Genomic DNA, 22,634 nt, shown 5'->3' with positions numbered 1-22,634 from the left:
GCCATATAATCACTTGTTCCATTGTGCAATTCCAGCAAAGGACCCATTTTGCATGCCATACAAAGCTCTCTCTTTCCTTGTTTCCAGTTTGTCTCTTCACCGCTGGTGGTGAATATGGTGCATGAGTAAGTTTAGCAAGCAGCAGAGAGCACGAAAAACAGTGCTCCTCCACACAAAAACCCCACTATCTTTACCCTTCTAGGGCTTTGCTTTGATGCCTAAAGAGTATATGTATCATTGAGGCTGCTTCTGGCCATTAAACATGCCAATGGGCAGAGCTCATTATTGATAGATATGCTCATACAGTCTTGCACATGCAGAAGCACGTACATGCATAAACCAACAACATTTCATATGCACACAGTACAGTAGATGCCTACAAGACCAGATCTGTGTTTTACTTATGAGAGGCAGCTCAAAAACCGATCGGGCCGAGACACTGGGGATTCCTATGGCTATCCATGTTATCTGGCCTTTTCTACTATGTGAGAGACAAAGTTTGGAATTTGGACAAAATAGTGCTTTATATCTCAGACAATTATTGGTTTCAGCGCTCTGACCAGTGCACGGGGAATCTGCAACAGATGCCAGAGTTTTTGTTTTGCGGCTCAATCCATCTATTACCATACATTTGCAGATCTACACTCGTGATTAAAAAAGATAAACAAACTGCTCATAAATCTTTGCTTATCACAAAAAGCTAAACTGTCTTCCACAACAACAGCATTAGTGTGTGTTTGGCCAATGGCAAGACACAGTAATAGATAGCAATAGGGTTTATTAAAGGAAGGCACACTGACAGAAAAAAGAGAGAATGTGTAAATAAAGAGCAGCGGGAGATGGAGAAAAATGGTTATCGGAAAAAATGGAGTCTGAACATGAGAAAACGTAGGGGTGGATGAGACGGTGAGAGGCGGAGGGTGACAACGAGGAGAGGGAAGGTTGGTCTCATTACTATTAGACCGTCTCTCTCCCTCCAGGCTCAGGTGACCCCAGCATTCCAGCCCTCTGCCTTCCACACCACTAATCATTTGGTTTTAATCACCGGGATATTCTCCCCCTTTGCCCCTCCCCCACCTCTCCTCCCCTCTCTTCCTGCCCTACTGTGCGCCCTAGCCTTTGCCAAGGTCCAGCTAATTTTATTCTAATTGGCCATAGCCTGGGCTGGGACCGATCTGCATCATTGTCCTCATTCATCCGTCCATCCTGTCTCTGTTCCAGTCCTCGTCCTTCCTGCTGTTCCTCTGTCTCCCTCCCTCCCTCCCTCCCTCCCTCCCTCCCTCCCTCCCTCCCTCCCTCCCTCCCTCCCTCCCTCCCTCCCTCCCTCCCTCCCTCCCTCCCTCTTGCTGCCTTCACAACTTCACGGCTGTGCTTGTTTCTTCATCTCCTCACTGCCTCCTCTCTCCGCTTCATCTCTCTTTCACCTCTAATTTTTCTTTTACCCATATGCTGCCGCGTTGGCTCCCCTCCTCTGTCTGTCTTTCATGCCGTTCACTGACATCACAGTTGCGCGAGCATTTTCCAATTTCTGTTCTCCCTCTCCTGTTGACCTTACATTCCACCAGACAAAACAAATAGCCTTGATGTTGTCTGCCAACAAAAAGCTTCGTGTGACTGCCTTGATCCGCACACAATGGCATGAAAGAGAAATGTGAAGCTGTTCAATTAGGTAAACCTGATGGCTGAAGTCTGACATTCTCCCTTTTTTTTTATATAGGAGTGCAGCACAGACTGTGCATCAAATGACACTGAAAAAATGTGTATGCGCTGTATGAGGAGCAAAGGGTGATAAGATGCCCGCTGGACAAAAAGCACACAGAATCAGAATGAAACAGACAGTCCAGGGAACAAGCTGTCTAGGCTTGTGTGAGCACAGTGGACATTTTTTAAATTACAACAAAGAAAGCATTATCTTGTTGAAATTGAATGCTATTTCACTTTATGTGGTATGTTGTATGTGAATTATTTGCCCATAATCTTGTCCTAAGGTTGCTTTATGACTGCATATAAGACTGCAGAATGTGCACAGTGTTTGGTGCATAAATATCTGTGGGTTGATTTTGGTCATTTTCACTTAGCTCTTCTCATCAAAAGTCCTGTCATTAATGTTCAAGTTAAATCATTTGAAGTCATGAAGTCCAAAATATTCTAATAAGGAAGTTTTAATAAGCATCCACATATACAATATTTATAGCTGCTTGCTAATTGGCGTGTTAACAAAGCACCAAACATCGAAGCCAGATCTCTCTATACTGGTCATCATGGCTAACTTTACCTGTCCCTGCGAGCAAAAAAAGGAGAAAGGCAGATGGAAATCCTGCATTACAATCACACGCTACAAATCCTCTACTTTTCTTTTCTCCTCCGGATCAACAGCTCCAATAAATTTTCATTACACCTGTGTGAAGCGCTTCAAATAGAGCCACAGAAGCAGAAACTAATTACTTTCTAATTTATTGACTAATGGCCACAGCCCTGGGAGACAGCTGCAATTGTTCTAACAGTCCTGCTGCTCCGACTGCACTCAGGTCCACTTTAGATTCATAACAAAAATAATTTATCATTACAAGCACATTAAATTGAACCGTATAGACCATAACAGTGGTAATTTATATCATTTTGTTGTTAGGGATGCTTTTCCCTCCCCTGTCTTGAAAGCATGCAATCTTTGCAATAGGATTCTTCTCCAACCGGTCGTTGCATGTGGCAGGTTCACTTTGTTCTTCAAAGGACTCTTTGTTTTGTGCTTCATTCACCATTTGTTGGAGCTTAAAGTAGAAAGGAGACCAAAAACAAGGTGTGCCCCTTTTTGGAATTTAAAAAAGCCTCAGCAGAAGTTTCTGTATCACACATAACAAGCGTGATGGCCAAGTCAGGAAACTACTGTCATTGCCGACATGTTCTATGTACATGGAGTGATCAAAGCATCAACATGAAGAGCTGATAAGCTGGCTCTGCACTGACATGGGGTAAATTTCAGTCATGATTCATGTTTCAGCAATTTCTTTGTCAGCCAGGCAAAGTCTATGCTGATCGCGTATTAATTTTCAGCAATTGCCTTTATCCCATAATGCATCTCTTTCTTGATGGGAACAGTGCCTTCCAGGATGTCAATGTCCCTATCAACGAGACACAAATGGTCACCCAGTGGTTTGAACAGCATGATAACAACATTAGCCATGTGTCAAGGCTTTCTTAATCACTACAGAGGATGCAATTTGTGCATTGATGGGATATTCTGAAGCAAAGTGTGAGATGGCATTTTCCACTGGCGTCATTAAGATTGAAGACCCACACGATCATGCAAATTCATTATGTAAGCAGTGATTAGCATTGACCTTGCCCCCCTTTACGAGGTGAGTGGCCTGAAACAACGCTCGAAAAATACTCCAGATCCACAGAGCCTGTATGTGAATCGGCCCAGTATGTGAATAGAATAGAATAGAATCGAATACAATTGAATAGAATAGAATTAAACAGAATAGAATAATGGCAAAAACTGTGTTGTCCATTACGGCCGTTATTTTTTATTCAAAATTTGAACTTAGTTTGAACCTGGGGAAAAATGTAAATATTCAAACTGCAATGACCTGTTCAAATTCAAAATTTACAGCCTATAAATGTAACAGACTGAAGTAGTTTGCCTTGTGGTCCATCACAGGGTTCTTAAAATTCACTATCAGCTTGACTTACTGCATGCTCTTTGACCTATCAGTAAACTAAGCTAATGAATAAAAATGGAGACGGACAGTAGCGAGCTATGCCATGCTGATCAGATAATAATAACATCGAAGCATCTGAAAAGCAGTGTGTGGAAGTATTTTAAGGGGCTACACTGCAGGAGGCAAAATTACCAACAAATGTAAGCTGTTTGCTAGCTTTGTAAAATGCAGCTGCTTTATTCTACAGCAACAAAAATCTGAGGACTCACCAGCTTAACACACAAGTGAAGCAGCGGGGGCATCAAACAAGTGGAGAAAAATGAACCCTACAGCTTGTCTGACACAGTGCAATCTAAAGAAACTGTGCAGTTTAATGACACCTCATGGGAAAATATAAAGACTATACTGAATGGTAAGCCATCTCTCTAACAACTGACGGATGGACATTGCTGGCCAAATGCCAGATGACAGTCACAGCAAATTGTATCTCTGACACATTACAGTATATGAGTTGTGTTTGAACTAATTTGAACAAATGACTCTTTAGTTCAAATTAGTTTGAACTTGACTTTTTGAAAAAGTGACAGCCCTATTGTCCATTTCCCTTGAGAGTCACTGTGTATGAGTTTAAACAATGATTCAATTAAGTCTTTCTGAGTCAACACAACATGAGACATGACAGAATAGATTTTCAAATGTCTTCATGATGGTGTTTCTTTCTATTCCACCTTTTATGTAAAATAAATTAAAAAAAATATTCAAGGTTCAGGAGTTTAGCCAGATTTCAGCAGCAGGATTGTCGGATCTAAGGGATGGATTCCCACCTCCTACGGCAACAAACACTGATCCAACCATGATGATAGTACCAACATTGTAGTGTTGAGTTACTAGCAGCTTAGTTGATAGTGGTGCAGCCCTGAGGGAGGGTCTGAACAATAGCAGTCTGTCTCTTAGGCTTTTTCCATACACACGTGCTGGCTTGGCTTGACTCGATTTGAATCGGTGCTTGAGCCCAGTATGGCAGGGATTTGCATCTGCATTAAGGCTACCCACTTGAAAGTGTGTCTTTAACTGATGACGGGCTTGTCTTGAGTTGAAAAGCAGCGGACGGTATACATCACAACTGTGACTAGTGGTCAAAGAACCAGAGTAAGTGGCAGCTGTAAAACGGCAGATAAGAATATTTAATGTACTGTAATTTCTTCACAATAAAAGCCTTCCGTTAGTTTGTCAGTGGAAAGCTTTTAATATGAAGCAGCAGGAAATGTTTTCATCAGCAGTAACTTAACACAGCTCCAATATAGCTGAAAGTGATCAGGAAAAAGGTGAAATAAAGGAGCTATTTAAAAGTACAAACAGAAACACAGGAGATAAACTAAACTTCAAACCTAATGTATTCAGTTAGAGGCTAAAAAAGTGCTGAGAGCTACAAAGAAGCTTTTAAAAAACAGTTTTCTCTCTGGTCTGGACATGAGTTGAGTCTCGGGAGAGGGGGGTCATCACAGGTTGGCTGCGGTCGGCGAGACATCACCACAACCTGCTTGGAGGCGGGCATGCATTGGCCCGACTCCAGAGACCGGCACATCTCATCACGTTTAAACTGGTAATAGAAACACAAATCGAGGCAGCATGGTTTAACTCGGTGTGGCCACAAGTGCCAATAGAAAAACCCTTTCTGTGGGTGGGAACCTCCATTCACACCTCCCTGTGTATGGACATGCCAACTGCTACATTTACACTTCTAACAGTTTCTCAACCTTTAAAAGCCACACACACAGCAAAACACACAAATTATCAAATTCAACAGTAATTTGCCATCTGTAACAACAATGGAGTGGGTGACCTTTTGTCTGCAGTTTCATCTGCAGTTTCTTCAGTTTGTTATGCTCATGCACTATGTGGCTCTGTTACAACCTGGTAGTAGCTTGCAAAATTGAGTAAATAGGTCTTAAGACATGGCCTGGCTGTAAATTCTCAATCACGACCGCTGTAAACAAAGCAACACATAGAAGCTGCTCACACAAGCTCAAGTGTCCTTAGCAACAATATTAATAAATCATCAATGAGACTAATAAATACAAGATTTTAAACCTGTACTTCTAGGGACATGGAGCCAAATCCTAATTTCTATTCTTATGTGATCACCAATACCACACACACGCACACACACACACAAACACACACAAACACACACACACACACACACACACACACACACACACACACACACACACACACACACACACACACACACACACACACACAAAAACACACAGATTAAAAAAACACATATGGGCACACTCCTTGTCCTCCCTCTCTCATACTTTCTCTCTGCCCTGCTCTTCAGGCATTCAAGCTTTCACAAACTGATCAATAGAATCCAGCAGGCCACAAATACAGAGCGGAGGGTGTGTGGAGGGGTGTCCCTTGGGAGAGACAATAAGGACATTGAGAATAAAACAGAGACTGGAGACACACAAACAGAGACACACACAAACACGTACATATAGCCCGTTCTATATTTCCTAGCCAAGTGATGACGTCAGCCTCCTGTTTAAGACATGGCCCACCTAATGGAGCATAGCCAAGGCACGATAAGTGTGTTTGTGTGAGTGTGTGAAATAATGTTGGACTGAGAGAGTTTACCCACTACAGCAGAGGCAAGTGAAGGACATGCCACTACAGTGGAACACACACAAAGTCAAGCACAATAGCCATTAAATCAAAAGCAATCTCTCTGCTGCTGGCAATTCATACACACAGAGCTTGCACACATGCATGTCCCTGTACATACACAAAGCTGACAAATACCACTACCCAATACTCTGCAATACTATTAGGTTACTTTAAAAGTGTGGAGAGAAATGTGGGAGGAAATGAATGACATTCCAGCAGTACATCCTCTCCAAAACCTGAACAAAATGTGTCAGCAGTGGGAGTATAAAATCTCTGAATGAGAGTTTTTTGGCATAGGAGATATGGAGAGAAATCAATTTCAGGGCCAAGTATGGTGCCAAGGACGTCCAGAAGGGCATAGCTCTGTTGATCTGTTCATATCAATTTGCTCCCTTCTCCAGACGGAGAATGCCACAGTGTGCAGCGCTGCATCTTTAAGGAATATCGCCCTGATAACGGTGCCATAAAACACATAATTTTACAGTCAAACCATCTCTGTCTCAAATGCACTTGGAGCGGAAGCCATTTTCAAGCAACATAAAGTTTAACATGGCGCTACATCTGCCGAGCTGCTAGCTTCCACGCTACGTGGAACTGGGCGATTTAATTAGGAGACATGGGATAGCGCTGTGTGACACCGCAATGAGCCCCACCCTCTCGATCCCGGACTGATCCCACCTGAACCTGCGGTCCTCTCTGGAAGAGCAGAGTACATATTGAATTACGGGAACTGAATGCACACACTAGCCGAAAAGTTTCTAGCAAATGTATCATAAAACACTGTGATAAATCACATTAAAATGCAGCCCTGCTTAGATGTGATTATACAGATGAGCAGCTGGTTTGTCTTTTTTTTATCTAATCAGTCAATTTCTGTCTTAATAGCACAGAATATTAGGATTTATACATTTTTATCCTGCATGATTATGTGACAATGTTAAACACCAGGAATATTTTAGCTATAGACATACTCATGGCCTATAGTGATGTTATTGTAACAGAATATTGGTCCTGGATGCAAAATATAAGCCTATTAACATTGAGATACCTATTTGTGACCATCCAGCTATCGTGTCTATGTGGAACACAGCATTTCATCCATCTTAAGTAGATATTTTCTACATGAATACATTTTGTAAATAAACCCATTCAAGGGCTGGAGCAATTTTACAGAAAAGCAAAGCAAAATTGCTTGAAAATAAAGTGGAGATTTAGATGAACTACTTTGATAGTCATTAGTTGACTGAGAAGTGACTTTCCCCCAGTCGAGATAACTTTTTGAACAATAATGTCTCCCTTGAAAAGTCATATTGAAAATCTCTTTTAAAGTTTCCCCTGTTTTCTAATGGAACCTCCCTCCACTGAGCATTTCAACCACCTGAGTGAGAAGCCACTAATGCACCCTAATTCCACTAATGCACCCTAATTCAGACAGTATAGATTACAGATTGTCAAAGGCAAAAGTTGGATTTTTTTTCCTTGACCAACTAAAAGCAGATTCCCAATATAAATTAAATGGAGCAATGGTGATGGAGGTGTATTGTGAGGGACCCTAATACTTCCTGTTGTGAATGACCACGTACAACTGGGATCACTGTGCTCTGTAGACCATTACTAAAAGCAAAATGATCTATACGCAGCCTTGAAAGAAAAAGAGTTGAGGGTGGTGTTTAGACTGCTGCAAAGTGCAAGCTCTACTATAAACACTTGAAACTGTGATGCAAAGTCACTGGTTGCTGAAAAAAGCAGGCACTGTGACATAACATGAAATGACAGAAGAATAATTGACAATCTCGGTTTTGTTTTTATGCTCCTTAAGAGAGTGTCTGCCACTACATAAGATTCATAATGGCAATCCAGAAAAAGAGTTGACGTGGTGGGTTGTGGGTGAGTGAGGATTTGGCCAAATGGAGATACAAAGGCGAAAGTTCTATTAAAAATGTTAAGGGAAATCAATTTGTTTGCCTTAATTACTTTGTTAATTTGTTTAAGCATATACTTCGAAAAATCCTGTGTCACATTTTCTGCTGTGATAATGGAGCCACGGGTAGGGAGGGGCGCTTGGTTGGGTTGAGTGCCTTTTAAATGGCTCACCCTCTGGTTCTAAACACAGCGCTCAGTATGCCTGCTCGCCCATCCCCGAGTCTCTTTTGCAGGGTGTATTGGTAATGAGGCCCTCCTGTAGTGCTGCACTCCACTCCTCTGTTGGTGCAGAAAAGCGCACCCCCGCCACGTCCTGACATTCTGACAGATAGGAGCCGCAGAAAGCATATGGCCAACGTGGCAATGCCTCCAACGCCCTCCAAACTGTCGTAGGGCTCAGGCATAATGAGTGGTAGAGAGATGAGCCCAAGTCCTACACGTAGGAGACATTAGTCATCACTTTTTTTCCACATCTGCCACAGATCAGCTAGAAAAACTCTTACCTCGTATAAGAGTCAAGAGATCCCATGAATTTGTGACTTTACAGAAGAAAGCTGTGTAGTTTAGAATAGCAGAGCCAGACAGAATGTCTCAGAGAAAGAGGGTGCATATCTAGGAATACTGCCAAACGTTTGTTTCATCAAACAATGTGAGTTCTGGTGGATACATAGAACAATTAAAATGTGTTGGTCGACTGGTTTAGTGGTTGGGCTGCGTTTTACATGCATCACAACATTGAGTCAAGTGACAGATAGTCTGGGTAGAAACAAAGAGGGATGTCATTGACTGAGGCAGGAGTGAGTGATGGTGTATTGGGCCAGGAAGGCCTGTCAACTGTCAATGGCGTTAGTGTCCAGAAGCTCATGTCCAGAGCGACGACATGTGATTTTAGATAAGGTGCCCATCCAGCCGTGCCCTCTGCATTGCCTCCCTTTGGCCCAGACTCCCCTGCCAGTCTCCTTCCCTCTCTCTGTCTGGCCTGTTATCCCTGACCGTCTAGACGCCTCTCGGCACGCAATCCCTCACCCCAGCCAACCCGGACTGTTCTCAGCTCTTCTGCTTTCGCTCTGCTCAATACTGCGTCACAACTCTGGCTGGCTGGAGGGCTGTGAAGGGCCACAGAAAAAGGACAGCACAATGCCATGCAGTTCTCTTCCTCACTCCTGTTCGAGTCACTCAGTGGAAGGCTCAGAAAATGCTGCACTGAACTGCGTTTCAATCCTCCTGCGAGAGCAACTGAAATTATGACTTAGCTGAAACTTGTCAGACAGTCTCAAGGGTTGACTGCAAGTGTGAACAATTGTAATGAGACAGGTGGCACCAATCATTCAATGATGTAGACACACCTCTGAAAAACAAAACTAACAATCGAAAGTACTTCAGCCACTTTTTGTAAACAGGCAAATGAATAAGAACAATAAGCAAGCCAAGAGGCAATTACAGAGCGTATGGCTTTGGGTACACACTGATCTGATGGTGGCAGTGAAACCACCTGAGCGCCTGTGTTCTGTATCTCAAGCTGTCACCAGTGTTAATGTCGTTAATGAATAATTTTTGTCATAGCTTTCATCAACAACACTTTTTCACTAACCAAAACAAAAGGATAACTCAAAAAACTAATTTATGATGACAGAATCTATTGACACGTTTGTCAAAGCATAAAAATGAGACGACAATGTGAGGGATTAGCATGTAGAGCGAAGATCACCAGTGAAAAAACACGATGAACCTGAAGCATCATTACAAGATGAGTCATTCCAAAAAAAATTTTTTTTTTTTTCAAACTAAAATTAATTTTTCTGATAACCCGAGCTGGTGGGTTTTCGCTAAACTTGTAATACAATACAAACTAAAATAAACCACTGCTGTCCTGTACTGATTAGAGAAGTGAATGACCCAGAGCTGCACATTTTAGATCGTAATTGAATAGATAGATTGAGACAGATGATAAGTGCAAGATTTCAAATAGTCCTCAAATTGAAACAAATATCTGACAAATAGAAGAATGCACATCTGAAGAAATTAGCTTCCAGTACCACACAGACGTGTCAAAAAAACATAATATTTGACTTAATGTTAGACATATGATGGGATAAAGGAGCAGAAATGTTGCATAGAAACAGCTCGGAGCTGTGTGTGCATGTGATGTGTGAGTGAGAGGGAAGACGAGGTTAGGGGGTGAGCGAGAGAAAAATCAGGACTCGATTTCCTTTTCACCTTATTCAACCTCACAGATACAGCAGACCAAGGATGACAAGGATGGGCTTCTTGTTGCAAAAAGAGCTAGTGCATCCCAGCAGACTATTTCAACAGCTCTTCTAAGTGCTTCTAAGTATAAAAGTGGCTCTAAAGAACAACATACCAAGGACCAAACCATACCAAATGGACTGGGCGCACAGGATTACTGGTCCACACACTAAAGATGAGGTCTATGTAGAGTATATCTAATTGTTCAGGGAGAATAGGCCTCCTGCTCATTTGTGTTATTTTGTTATTGTCCAAAATGGTCTTGTGCGAGAAAAGAAGGAAAATTCTTGCTTCTTTGATATGAGACTTGGTTTCATTTGTATTTGGTTTTATGATAAATAAATACACATTTCATATAACAACAGTAAAAACTAAACTAAACTATTTAAACTTTAATACCATTCCCTAATAACAGGTAAATAGATGTTTCCTCGAGGAGTCTATAATGAGTTTGTAGAGAAATCGTGTATATACAGAAGATTAACTGGAATTTCTAGGGACATGTTTAAATAATACATTACACTTTAAGTAATTCTTACTAAAATATTATATTTGGTGAACTAAACTAGACTGAAACAAAAAACAATTTAGATGACTAAAATAAGACTAAAACTAAATCAAAACTTGCTGTCAAAATTAACACAAGCAGTCAGCCAAAAAAAAAAAAAACAGCTTCCCGAAAACCTTCATCCTCTGTACCCTCATTGCCCAACAGGTGGAGTTTGGACACCATACATTCATTCAAGTCCTCATGTAAAGCTGTGTTACCCTGACCTGTTGCAGTAGATAGCGGGGGGTTACAATGCATCAACATCACTTCCCTATGCACAGAGTCTGGGCCTCACACCCATGACTGATCTCTATTAAATTACATGGATTAAATCAGAGATCCTTAATTAGGCCCCAATAAAAGTGTCATGTGGCTTTTGAAACCTCTGAGCATGCCACGATTGGATAAAAAATGTGAAAACATACGAAATGAAATTGGTTTACTGCTGAGTGTGCGCCCCATGACTCTTGAGTGGAGCAGCAAAGCAGGGAGAAATAAAGAGAGGAGGAATAAGTAAGAGAGAGAGAGTGAGAGGGAGAGAGAATGAGAGAGAGCAGAGACACAGATGCAGAGAAAGAGCATGAGGGAAGTCTCAGGGCGAGTCACACCTCTTTGCCTCAGAAAAGCTCTTAAATTCCATGTGTGACCTGAGGGAGAAAGCTCTAAAGAGTCAGCCTTAGATGCCATGATACAGAATTTGACTTGCGGAGCAGTGAGCTAATACAGTCTGCCACAAGCCACACTGAGGAGCGCTATAGGCATGACGCACAGCTCCTGGAGACAGACCAATCCTTCATGCATATATATGTGCATACCGAACACAAACCTACACATACACACTTACAAGAACACTCAAGCACACACATCTGGGACTTGCTTATTTCAAAAAATTGGAGCGTTATGCCTTCTTGCTCCTCTGGACCCTTGCAGCTCCTAGTGTCAGGACGGCCAAAAGCTTTTAAGTGCTTTAAACTCATAATAACCCTAATGCTTAGTCTCCCCCTGTGAGCTCTGTGTTTGTCAGTATGAAAATGAAATAGATGCAAAGATGGGGGCTGTTCAGACATTTTAGGGGTTGCTGGGGATTTGGCGTCTGTAAAGGCATTAAGAAGGGAACAGAGAGTAGACAGGCTCCCAGGACATGTTACGTGGTGACAGGGAAAGCTGGAGAGCAGCTACGCACAAAACTGCTAACACACACAGGAGGAGCACAGCACGCACTGAACTCCTTATTTTGCCCTCTTCTCCTCTTGCATATTAGCTTGTTATGTTGTTTGTGATGTTTCTATTTTTGAAAAACATGGGGATTGAAAAAAAAAAAAAAAAAAATCACAGATCCACAGCCACAATGCATAGCAGGGAATAGTAAGCGCACAAACAAAAAACAGCCCCCAACCACCTTCCCACTCGCCACTAATCCTCCCATGCCCTAATTGTGGGTGCAGTCACCCCAGATTCACTTCTTCAGGGTAAAAGAGAATGAGAGCTAAGGCTCTGGCTGAGAACAGACCACCCTGTCTTCCACTCGAAACGATTCTCTCTGCCAGAAGACACCAGAACGGTAGGTGGTACTCTCTCTCCATTACATTTCACTTTTATCTCACTTCCCCTTTGCCTCTCCATCTTCCTGTCATTTCTAGCTCTCTTTTCTCTCCCTCTCTATTCTCTACTGTAAACCGCCTAAGGTGATTATGGATTGTGATGGTGGTGGGTGGGGAAGGCGAATCCCTGTCTTTGTTTCCTTAAAATAGGTTTAATAGATTATTACCTAACACAGTTGAGAACATCTGTGTGATTGCAAAACAGTCTCAGCACTGAGGTCAATATGTGGTCTTTATTAATGACAGAAAAAGTGTGCAGGTGGCTCTGTGCCTACTGGTGGTTGGTGGTTAGTGCTGGCAGGTTGGATCCTGCCAGGTCTGCATTTCAGAAGGAAATGCAAGATATCACACAAGCTCACTGGAGACACATTAAAACAGGCTGTTAAACTCTTTGGCATTTGATTTCTTTTAATCAAAGAGGCATCAGTAAACTGAGCAGAATCTCGCACCACAGGTCTCAGAAGAAGATGCTAGAAAGGAGCCAGCGACTGGTGGCTGGCTGTGTTTTATCTGAAACGTTTCTACTATTGAGAAGGCTGTATTGGAGCGGAGCCATGCCAACCTTTACAGCGGCATTCTGTTTTCCTGTCTGGTTCTCAGTATCTCTCTCTCTCTCTCTCTGTATGTGTCTATATGTCTGTCTCATACCCTCTCTCTTTCAGGCACAAAACCAAGGCGCACATTAGGTGCTGGTGCTGCACATTTTGATGCTTGGCTGTCACTGTATCATTGTCTGGTGACATAAAGCGCAGTAAAGCACTGAGCAGTGATGAAGTGGAGAGGTTTTAAACCTGCGCTCGATGGCACATTTCTTGCCTTTCAACCAATGTCATTTGGAGAGTGTCATCATCCCACTGTGAAAGTAGCCAACCCCCACCCACCCCACCCAAAACATAGAAGAAAGAAAGGGAGAAAGAGAGAGAGAGAGCATCCACCTTGGCAGTACTTGCTCCATTATTCCGCTGGAGGCTTGATTAGACAGAGGGGGTAATTTACGAGCCACTTCATTGCCAATTCAACGGGCACATCACCTGTAAATAATTGAAACCCTTCATGTCCATTCCGACATAATCATATCGCTATCATGTTAATGTATCCAGCAGTGCTTTCCTTTGGGTCAGGCGCAGGACTACTTTAAATCTTAGCTGACCTGTCTTCATAACTCTCCCGGGCACCACCCTCCAGCAAACAAACAAAAAAAATAAATAAATAAAGATGAAGAACTGCACTGGGAAATGATGAAAAACTGAAAATACAGTAAACAAATACAAGACTTCTCAGGAAGGCAGCAGTGGATTGCTGGTGGAGGGTGCGTATTTTTGCACTGGCTTGTTAATTATCTGTGCTTATGATATGGATAAGGAAGATTCATCATCTCCTTATTTATTTATCTCTCTCAAAGATCTATCAGTCAAGCAGTGATATGAAAAGGCAGCACCATTTGGATGGTAGTAGCTATTACAATGAGTTGAGGGGAGACAAGGAGGACGGGGAGAAATCAAATCCCTTACTTTTAATTGAGGGGAATTGTACCATCACAGGAATTGTCTCTCTCAAGCACTCTTAATTATACCAGTGTTTAATAAAAATGTGATATTGAATTGAAAGCTATTTTTCTGACTTCATTTAAAAAAGTTATGAATATTAATTATCCAATCTGAAATGGTTCTCACCTTTCCTTCTGCACACTCCTCTCAAATGCGCATGACAAAAAAGATTTGAATAATTTATCAATTGACTTATACTTGAATTGATTAATTCACTGATGCAAAATTAATACATGGCTATCCTCCACATTCCACCCACTCCATCCTTTGCCATCGTTAATGAAGCACTTTAAGTAGTAAGGGTCTTGCCTGGGTAAAGTACTGACGGAGGAAAGGAGCACGGGTATGGAGGGCTGAGGTATCTGTCGAATACACCTCTGCAATAATGAAGACGTCTCATCAGAATCAACAGGCTCACTATCTTCTTGACTAAGACAGGTTTGAGACAGCCTGTGTGTTTCATGCTAATTGAGCCAGTTCTCTTGAGGGAGTAGCTTCAGGGTAACAAATAGAAAGAAAAAATCAAATAGGCGAGAAAGACATACGGTGAAGGATGGAGACGAACTGTGGGCAACCAGATGTGTGAGGGGCAAAGGTCACATAAATAAGCGGGTTATGAAGCTGAATGCTCTGAGTATTTATGTGTGATCCATAGAGCAGGCCATGGAGTAGCGGACCCATAGAAAGCCAGGCTTCTTTCTTTGGTCGCTAAATGATGACTAGGTGCAAGAGGTCAGTGATGCTATTTGCCGTTTTTGCACAGTGAATGGTGCCACGTGGCAACTCATCATCCGCTGTACTTCCTGTACTGTGAAGCTCAGCTGGGGCGAAGAAATGGGACAGAATGTGTGCCAATGTGTGTGTGTGTGTGTGTGTGTGTGTGTGTGTGTGTTGTGTGTGCGCCCATGTCGTGCCTGTTCTTTGCTGGTGATTCACCCAGCTCTCTGGCAGGCATCCAGGACCTATTTTCTACTTCTCTTTACATAACAGCAAACGGTATCACTGAAGCTGTGTGTCCTGTCCTTTCTCTTCCTCCTCCTCTTGTTCCACTGCCACTTCCTGATCTGTTTTCCCCCATCCTCCACTTTCCTGCGTGTGTCTTTAAACGGCAAACTGTGTTTTGCTCCCCAGTGCCACTGTACCACCCATGGGATTGATAAAGTCACAAGTCAGGAAAAAATGTTTGAGGACCACACCCACAGCACAGAGTGGACAACCAGATTCTGTGGTGTGCCATAGAATGGTGCGTGGGATGGGATGCTGTTGCTGACTGAAATGCCCCCTAGTGCTTTCTAAAGGGCCAGGATCCGGGATCCGCTACACCATATGCCTACAGGACAGCACCCAACTGGGCACCAGGGCGTGACAGGCTGAAAATAGGGACTTGCAGTTGCAATCCGCACTGTACAAGCTAACATACGGCAACTCGGCACCAACAGAGCAGAGCGCCGAGGTGGAAAAGGATGGTACAAGAGGGGGTGGAGAGCAGAGGGGGGTTGAAAATAGAAAATCAAGGAGGTGAAGGGAGAGGAGCTGAAGAGAGTTTAGTTTGTGGGGAGGAATGAGGGTGAGGAATGAGGTGGTGTGTGTGTGTGTGTGTGTGTGTGTGTGTGTGTGTGTGTGTGTGTGTGTGTGTGTGTGTGTTGAGAGTGTCAGTGTATGTGTGTAGGAGGGATGTGTAGGCAGGCTTTAGTGTCTGGACTGCACAGTGACTCAGGTGTGAATAATACGTTAGGTCTACAGTACTACAGTGTGTGTGTGAGAGAGAAAACGAGAGAGAGCATAGTGAAGTGGTGGGTCGGTGTAGGGTTGGTCGTCTATGTGTCTAGGTGGCTGAGGGTGTGCTCCGTTGTGTCTATGGCCCGCTCCATGACAGCCAGCCTGCACACTGCTCACCGGTGCAGAAGTGCTAATTGAATTAAGTCTTTATTATCAGGCTGCAGAGGCAGCACTTCTCCCCATCTCGGCCCGCTTGGCTGACACTTTCTCCTTGAACACCTGCTTGACATCAACTTCCTCCTCTATTTATTTATCCCCTCTCTCCTGTGGCAAGCCACTGGCTGCACTCCTTCCTCCCCTCCACCTCCTCTTCCACATTCACATACTGAGCAAGGCTAGGCCTGCTTGTTTTTAAAGCAGCTTCGACTATCTGCGCTGGGCAATGCTCCTCATCTTGGATAACCTCAGCATCACAGAATAAAGTGTCTTTTACCTCAGTGCTCTTTGTGAAAGCTACACAGCACTACAGGTAAAAATGTGCCACACACCACAATGTGTATTACCATACAAAAAAAGGACACATAATAAAAAGGATTAATTCCTAGGACTGCCCTTCCTGGCCTTCAACAGTAGTCCTGGTGAGTGTAGAGGGAATAAAGGCAATAAAGTTAGATGATGTTCTATGTTCTATTGAATAGTCTCCGGTGGGCAAGCTGGCCAAGGTAATATACAGCAGCTGGGATGAGAACTAACATATATCTAGTCCCCTGTCCATTTCCACTAGCCTAAGGCTCAGGCTGCTTCCCTGGGCTCGGCTTGGGCATTACTTTAGAGGACAGACAAACAAGAGGCACTATTAGGTTGGCTAGGAGTCTGAGGCTCAGGCACTTGGCCCAGCACAAGCTGTAATCTATTGACCGTTTGCATTCTCCCTCCCATGCCCCAAAACCACAGGACCTTTCTCTATCTGTCAGTTGAATCCATTGCTCACCTCCCTCCATCTCTATCTGCTGTTTACCCACTCTATTTTTCTCTTTTTTCTCTCCCTCGCCCTCTGTCAGCTCAATCCCCCTCTATTCCATCTTTCACCCTCTCTTTCGTCTCTTTGCGTAAATCCTCTCCCCCCCTCACTCTTCCTCCTCCTCACACCATCCATCACTATTCCTCCCATCTCCATCTCGTCTGTTGGCTTCTCTTATTGACATGTTTCCATTTTCTAAACTGCTCTCGCTCCATCATATTCACTCTTCCTGCAATGGCCATTTTTCATTTTCTCTTTTTCATTCACTCTCACCTTATACTGTTTGGGTTCACCTCACTCCTGTCCTCTCTGTTTTCCCTCATGGGCTTTATTTCACACAGCCCACATAGCCCCAGGTGGGCATAGCTGTCCTTGTCAGGGCTGTTGACTGGGTGGAAGCAGCGTGGGACAGTGTCCTCCAGGGCCCGACAGAATGGGGCAGCCAGGGGAGAAGTGTCACTATGCAACAAACTAAACTTTTACTGATGATAAGTTGGGATAAAAACAACAGAAGAGAAGGACATGCACAGCAAAGACATGAAAGACATAACACTAGTTCACCTCACCTATAGTCTTTTCACATCTACTTGACACGTTGGCTTTTTTCATAACTCTGGCTTGATTCAGTGCAATATGTCCTCCTTCATTTCAATGAGATCTTATCTAATACCTCTTTATCTTTTTATACCTTTGTTTCTGTACATGTCCCCCTTTCTTTGAGCCTTCCCCTCTCTCTCTCTCTCTCTCCCTCTTTCCCTATCTCTCTCTCCTGCTGCTCCTGTCCTTTTCCACTCTCCTCTGAAACTCTGCCAGCCAACGAGTGCCACAAAGCATTAGACGCCCTTTTCAGGCACATCCTACACATCAGCCCCCACCCCCACTCACACTCACACACACACACACACACACACACACACACACACACACACACACACACACACACACACACACACACACGCACACACACGCACACAGAATGCCCAGTAATTCCTCACACCATGTGCCAGACCTGGTGACAGAAACAGAGTTTACACATAGGAGGTTTTATTCATGGTGGCAGACTCACCCAGATATTACCTCTCTCAAAAAAAAAACACAGACATAGCACATACAAGCACTCTATTTTAATTCAAATCACATCCACACAGATTGACTGGTAATTATGGACACACATACCATCTCTGTACATTCATAAATGTCTGCATATGTTTTTCCACAATACATATTTCAAATGCCTAGTCATGCTCTCTCAAGCTCGCAGACATACTGTGTGCATACACCAGAGTACAGTGATGTATGTATACATATGCGTAAACTCTATCCCCTCTACAGTATCTGTTTCTCCCTCACTCACACCCACACACAAACACTCACGTACACACGCAGTCACACAGATCTGCACAAACTCACAAGCTCCATACACAATAGCAAACACCATACACAATAGCAAACAAACAGTCATTAGTAGATTTCAGGCTGCCTCTCAGTTCTGCTCTACTCTGTTGTTGGTGTGCCCGCGCCTCTGGGGTGGCGCCGCTGCTGTAGGTTTTAATAAAAGCATTGTCTTTGGAAGCTGTCTAAAGGGACTTGGTTTCATTTTGGAGTGCTGCTGCTGCTGCTGCTGTTGCTCTTGCTGTGGATGTGGGAGGAGAGAGGGCTATTGCGCTGGGACGTGGGGGCGGCTAGGTTCAGTGTCACTGCAGGACCCTCCAAGGTCTGGTGCTTATTGCTTGATAGTTTCAATATACAATGTGTGTGAGTGTGTGTGTGCATGCACGCGCACGCACGTGGGTGTGTGTGTGTGTGTGTGTGTGTGTGCATGCGCAAGAGAGTCATATAAGCGCATGTTTAAATTTGTGTGCTTTCCAAACTTGTGTAGAAGTTAGAGCCCATGGCTGACACAGCCCACCACTATAGCTGCAGAAATAACAAGTCTACTGTATGTTTCTATTCTATTCAAGAAAATAAATTACACAAACAAAACACACACATGCAGAGCAATCTAGTGACAGACTCTCCCTGTTGTGTTTTGAGATGGGCTGGTGTTAAATAGTCCTGTAAAACAAACTGTGGAGAAAAGAAACAATAATGTGAGTTTGTTCCACTCATGTGCCATTTGAAGGATGCTCAGGATAACGAGCTATCGTTATACGACACACAGGTGTCCATTAGCTATATGGGCTGACCAATCCATGACACCCTCTAGTCAATAGTTTGTCCATCTGTCAGCACACAAACACCTCTGAAAAAGCCCCTCAAGGAGACATTTGTGTCATTTATGATGGACAAAGAATGTCTGCTCTCAACAGGGGCATAATGTGATGCCCATGATGAGGTCAAATCACATGTTATTGTCTAGATTTGGAGCCACAATGTTGCTATGTGCTGGTGTTTTCACTCTCCTCCCACAGGCACCCTCAGATCCCATCAGTTGAAGCAACATGGCACATCTTTAAAAAGGCGACAGGAAAGAATGAGTATTGCTATCTAGAAGGATGTAGGAGAGGAAAATCCTAATTGTCCCTTTAAGTGTGTTCCCTCCTGTGGAGTGAAGGTGCGGGGTAACGGCCATCTTAAATCACAGCCTTGCCGCGGCCTTCATTAAAGCCATAATGCCAGGCTCTCCCTTTAATGGAAATGGAAGCCAGCGAGGCTGTGGGTGTAAATTAAAGTGTAAGGCCCGAAGAGGGAAAGATTTCCCCAGCTCTGACAGGTGCGGCCTGAATTAGCTGTAGTGCTGTTCAAGCAGTCAGTGGGAGAACACTGGTATTGATTTTAAGCACTGTTGCACTTCCTATCTGAAAAGGAATGTGTATTACTACAGCTAGGCACATCAATCACTCAGTATTCCACCACTCTCCCCTGGCACGCTTCAGATTTTGAAATGATAAACAAACAGAAACAGAACCGAACAAAAAGACAGCACTGACTCCTCTGGTACTGTATGGACCTGGCTGATGTGCACACACATTAGTGTAGTGAAATACATCTGTGCATGCATGTAATTGGCCCACTTCATCTCATCTTGCTTGTGTTGACAGGATGCCATCTCTATTCAGGGCATGTCCTGCATTGCATGTCACCTTGGTCAAACAGCTGGCGTCAGCTCCTTGAGCTCTGGCTGTGGCCCACTCCCATGTTTACGACCTGCATGTGTCAGAGTTGTTACATGCACGCGGTGCAGCCATGCAGTGCGGTGCCTCTCCGTGTATGACCCCGCTGCTTATCTTTGCCTCCCATCATGCCCCGCTGACCCTGTCTACAGGCGCTGGCAGGGGGAGAATTAGCCTACTTAGCCTATTCCCCACAGGGGTCAACCCACACACAGACATGCAGACAGCACACCCACAGTCAGATGTGCACACCCACCCACCCACACACACCCCGTGATGTGTGATGACAAATGATAAGGCAGCACTTAACCACAGGTGTCCAAAGTTTGACCTTTCACCCGTGACCTTGAGCAGAAAGCTTTTCATATAGAGGCCAGCCATCAATCAGCTCCCATCAATCACACATATATGCTGCACCCTTTCACTCCCCCCCCCAACCTTTCTTTGCCCCAACATCCATCACTATGCTCTACCCTTTCACTGACACCTAGAAAAACACAAACACTTCACAACCTCGCCCCTTGCCTCCCTTGTGCAGAACCACAAACATTCAATAAATGCACACAACAACACACACACACACACACACACACACACACACACACACACACACACACACACACACATACACACACACACACACACACACACACACACACACACACACACACACACACACACACACACACAAAGTCCTGAAGTGATGGCTCCTCTAAAACATGGGATGTGTTGCTGTGTTGTCAGGTGATCTGCAGGTGTACACTAGAGGCTGCTCCCTGGTGACACATTTGCTGAGATATCAGAACCGATCACTGAAACATGACATGGGGTTGAAATCCCTGAGCACACTGGCAGCTGAGACCGCTGCATAAGAGACAGCCAGTGGTGACAGACTTTGGCCATGAGCATCCAGAGGACCGTTTGGCTCGAAAGTCAGTGGATCAAAAGTCTCTCACATTTCACACAAGTGTCATTTTTGGGGCTGTCTTGTGCTGGAGGATGCCAGCGCTGTGACATTTGTGAAGGTTCTAGTACCCTTCACAGTTTTACTTTTCTTAAACCCTTTAGATTTGTTCCTTAATGTCATTTACCATATTACAGCAAGATAACAGCATCTGCACATTCTGGAAAGAGTAACAAAGGTAAGTCTAACACTAACTATGCAGGCCAACTCTCATGATTAAAATAAGCATGACATTGGTTTCATTTTTGGTGAGTTCAAGAGAGGATGCTTGGGGAGGAGGGGACATTCTTGATAAAAAAAATAAATTAAAAAAAACAGGTGAGCTCGGTGCTCTTTTGGCCCATGCTCCATAATTACACCAGAGAACGTATTCTAATTGGCAGTGTCTTTATGCAGAACTATTATCAATGTCCCTCCGAGGCAGCAGTGGAAAAGAGGAGGGGTGGGGTGAGGGGATGTGAGGAATGGGTTCTATGTCAGTAAGCCCAGGGACCATTTACACATGCATGAGGACTGCTAATAATGCCAGCAAAGCAAAGTCCAGCTAGTAGATAAAGAAAAAGAAAGGTTTTAACATATTGAGCTGATTCAAAATGCATGAGCATGTAAATGTTAGCAAAGGGAACATTATGTGAACAGGTTATATTTGCTGTAGCAGTGAAATAATGTTGAGGCTTGACAGTGTGATACCAACAAAACGGACAAAAAGAGTGTCCATCCTGGAGCTGTCCAACATGGAGAGATCCACAAAAGCTACTCAAACAAAAGGCCTATCCACTACTTCCCAATGTAGAGGAATGCTATCACAAAGCCACATGCATTCATATATTAGTATACAACATAGCTTATATAATGACATTATAGCCACTGCTGCCACACAACAAATCGGGTTATTAAAAAACCTCAGCTAAAATAATTTCAAGGGCTCAAGTTTACTGAAAATCCAAGGAGAATTTGTTCTTCATCTGCAAATTGCCCCTATATGTATCTGCATACATTAACAAAATAAATTAACTGCGATGACGACACCTCTTTTGTATTTCAAATATCACTGCAGCTCTTGGCATTTTGTTTCACATGTGGGTGTAATGTCTGACCCAGACAAACACCCCCGGCTCCGACAGTGTTATTAGCTGAGTGGTGAATGTGCAGACAGATAGGAGCACATTAACAAACCATTCAAAGCAGATGCTGCACCAGTGCACGTTATGTTAATTGGCTTGCTAAAAGGCAATTATTTGTCAATATTAATATTCTATCATTTATCTGAAAACTGCACTTTTTTTTTTTTCCTGAACAGCCATCAGCGGCCTGTAATATTAAACAGGCGATGCTGAACTTGAAGGAGGTTTCAAGCAGCGCATAAAGGAAATGATCCTGTAAAAAAAAATGTGCAAAACTAAAAATGGAAATTTTGGTTTCCATGAATGTGCTACTTTTTTAGGGCTATGAATCTCAACTTGTGTTTAAAAACAGGGCAGGGGTATAATTGTCTTACCTTGTTTTAGGGGATGTCGTTAGCCATTCTTCATGCTTTTCAAACGTTATCAAGTAAGCTGCGATCTCCTGTGAAAAAGAGAAGAGAGGAGAGAGGAAGGGAGAGAGGCTTAG

This window comes from Scomber scombrus, chromosome 10, assembly GCF_963691925.1.
Source record: "Scomber scombrus chromosome 10, fScoSco1.1, whole genome shotgun sequence".
Taxonomy (NCBI): Eukaryota; Metazoa; Chordata; class Actinopteri; order Scombriformes; family Scombridae; genus Scomber; species Scomber scombrus.
This window is presented reverse-complemented; position numbering follows the sequence as displayed.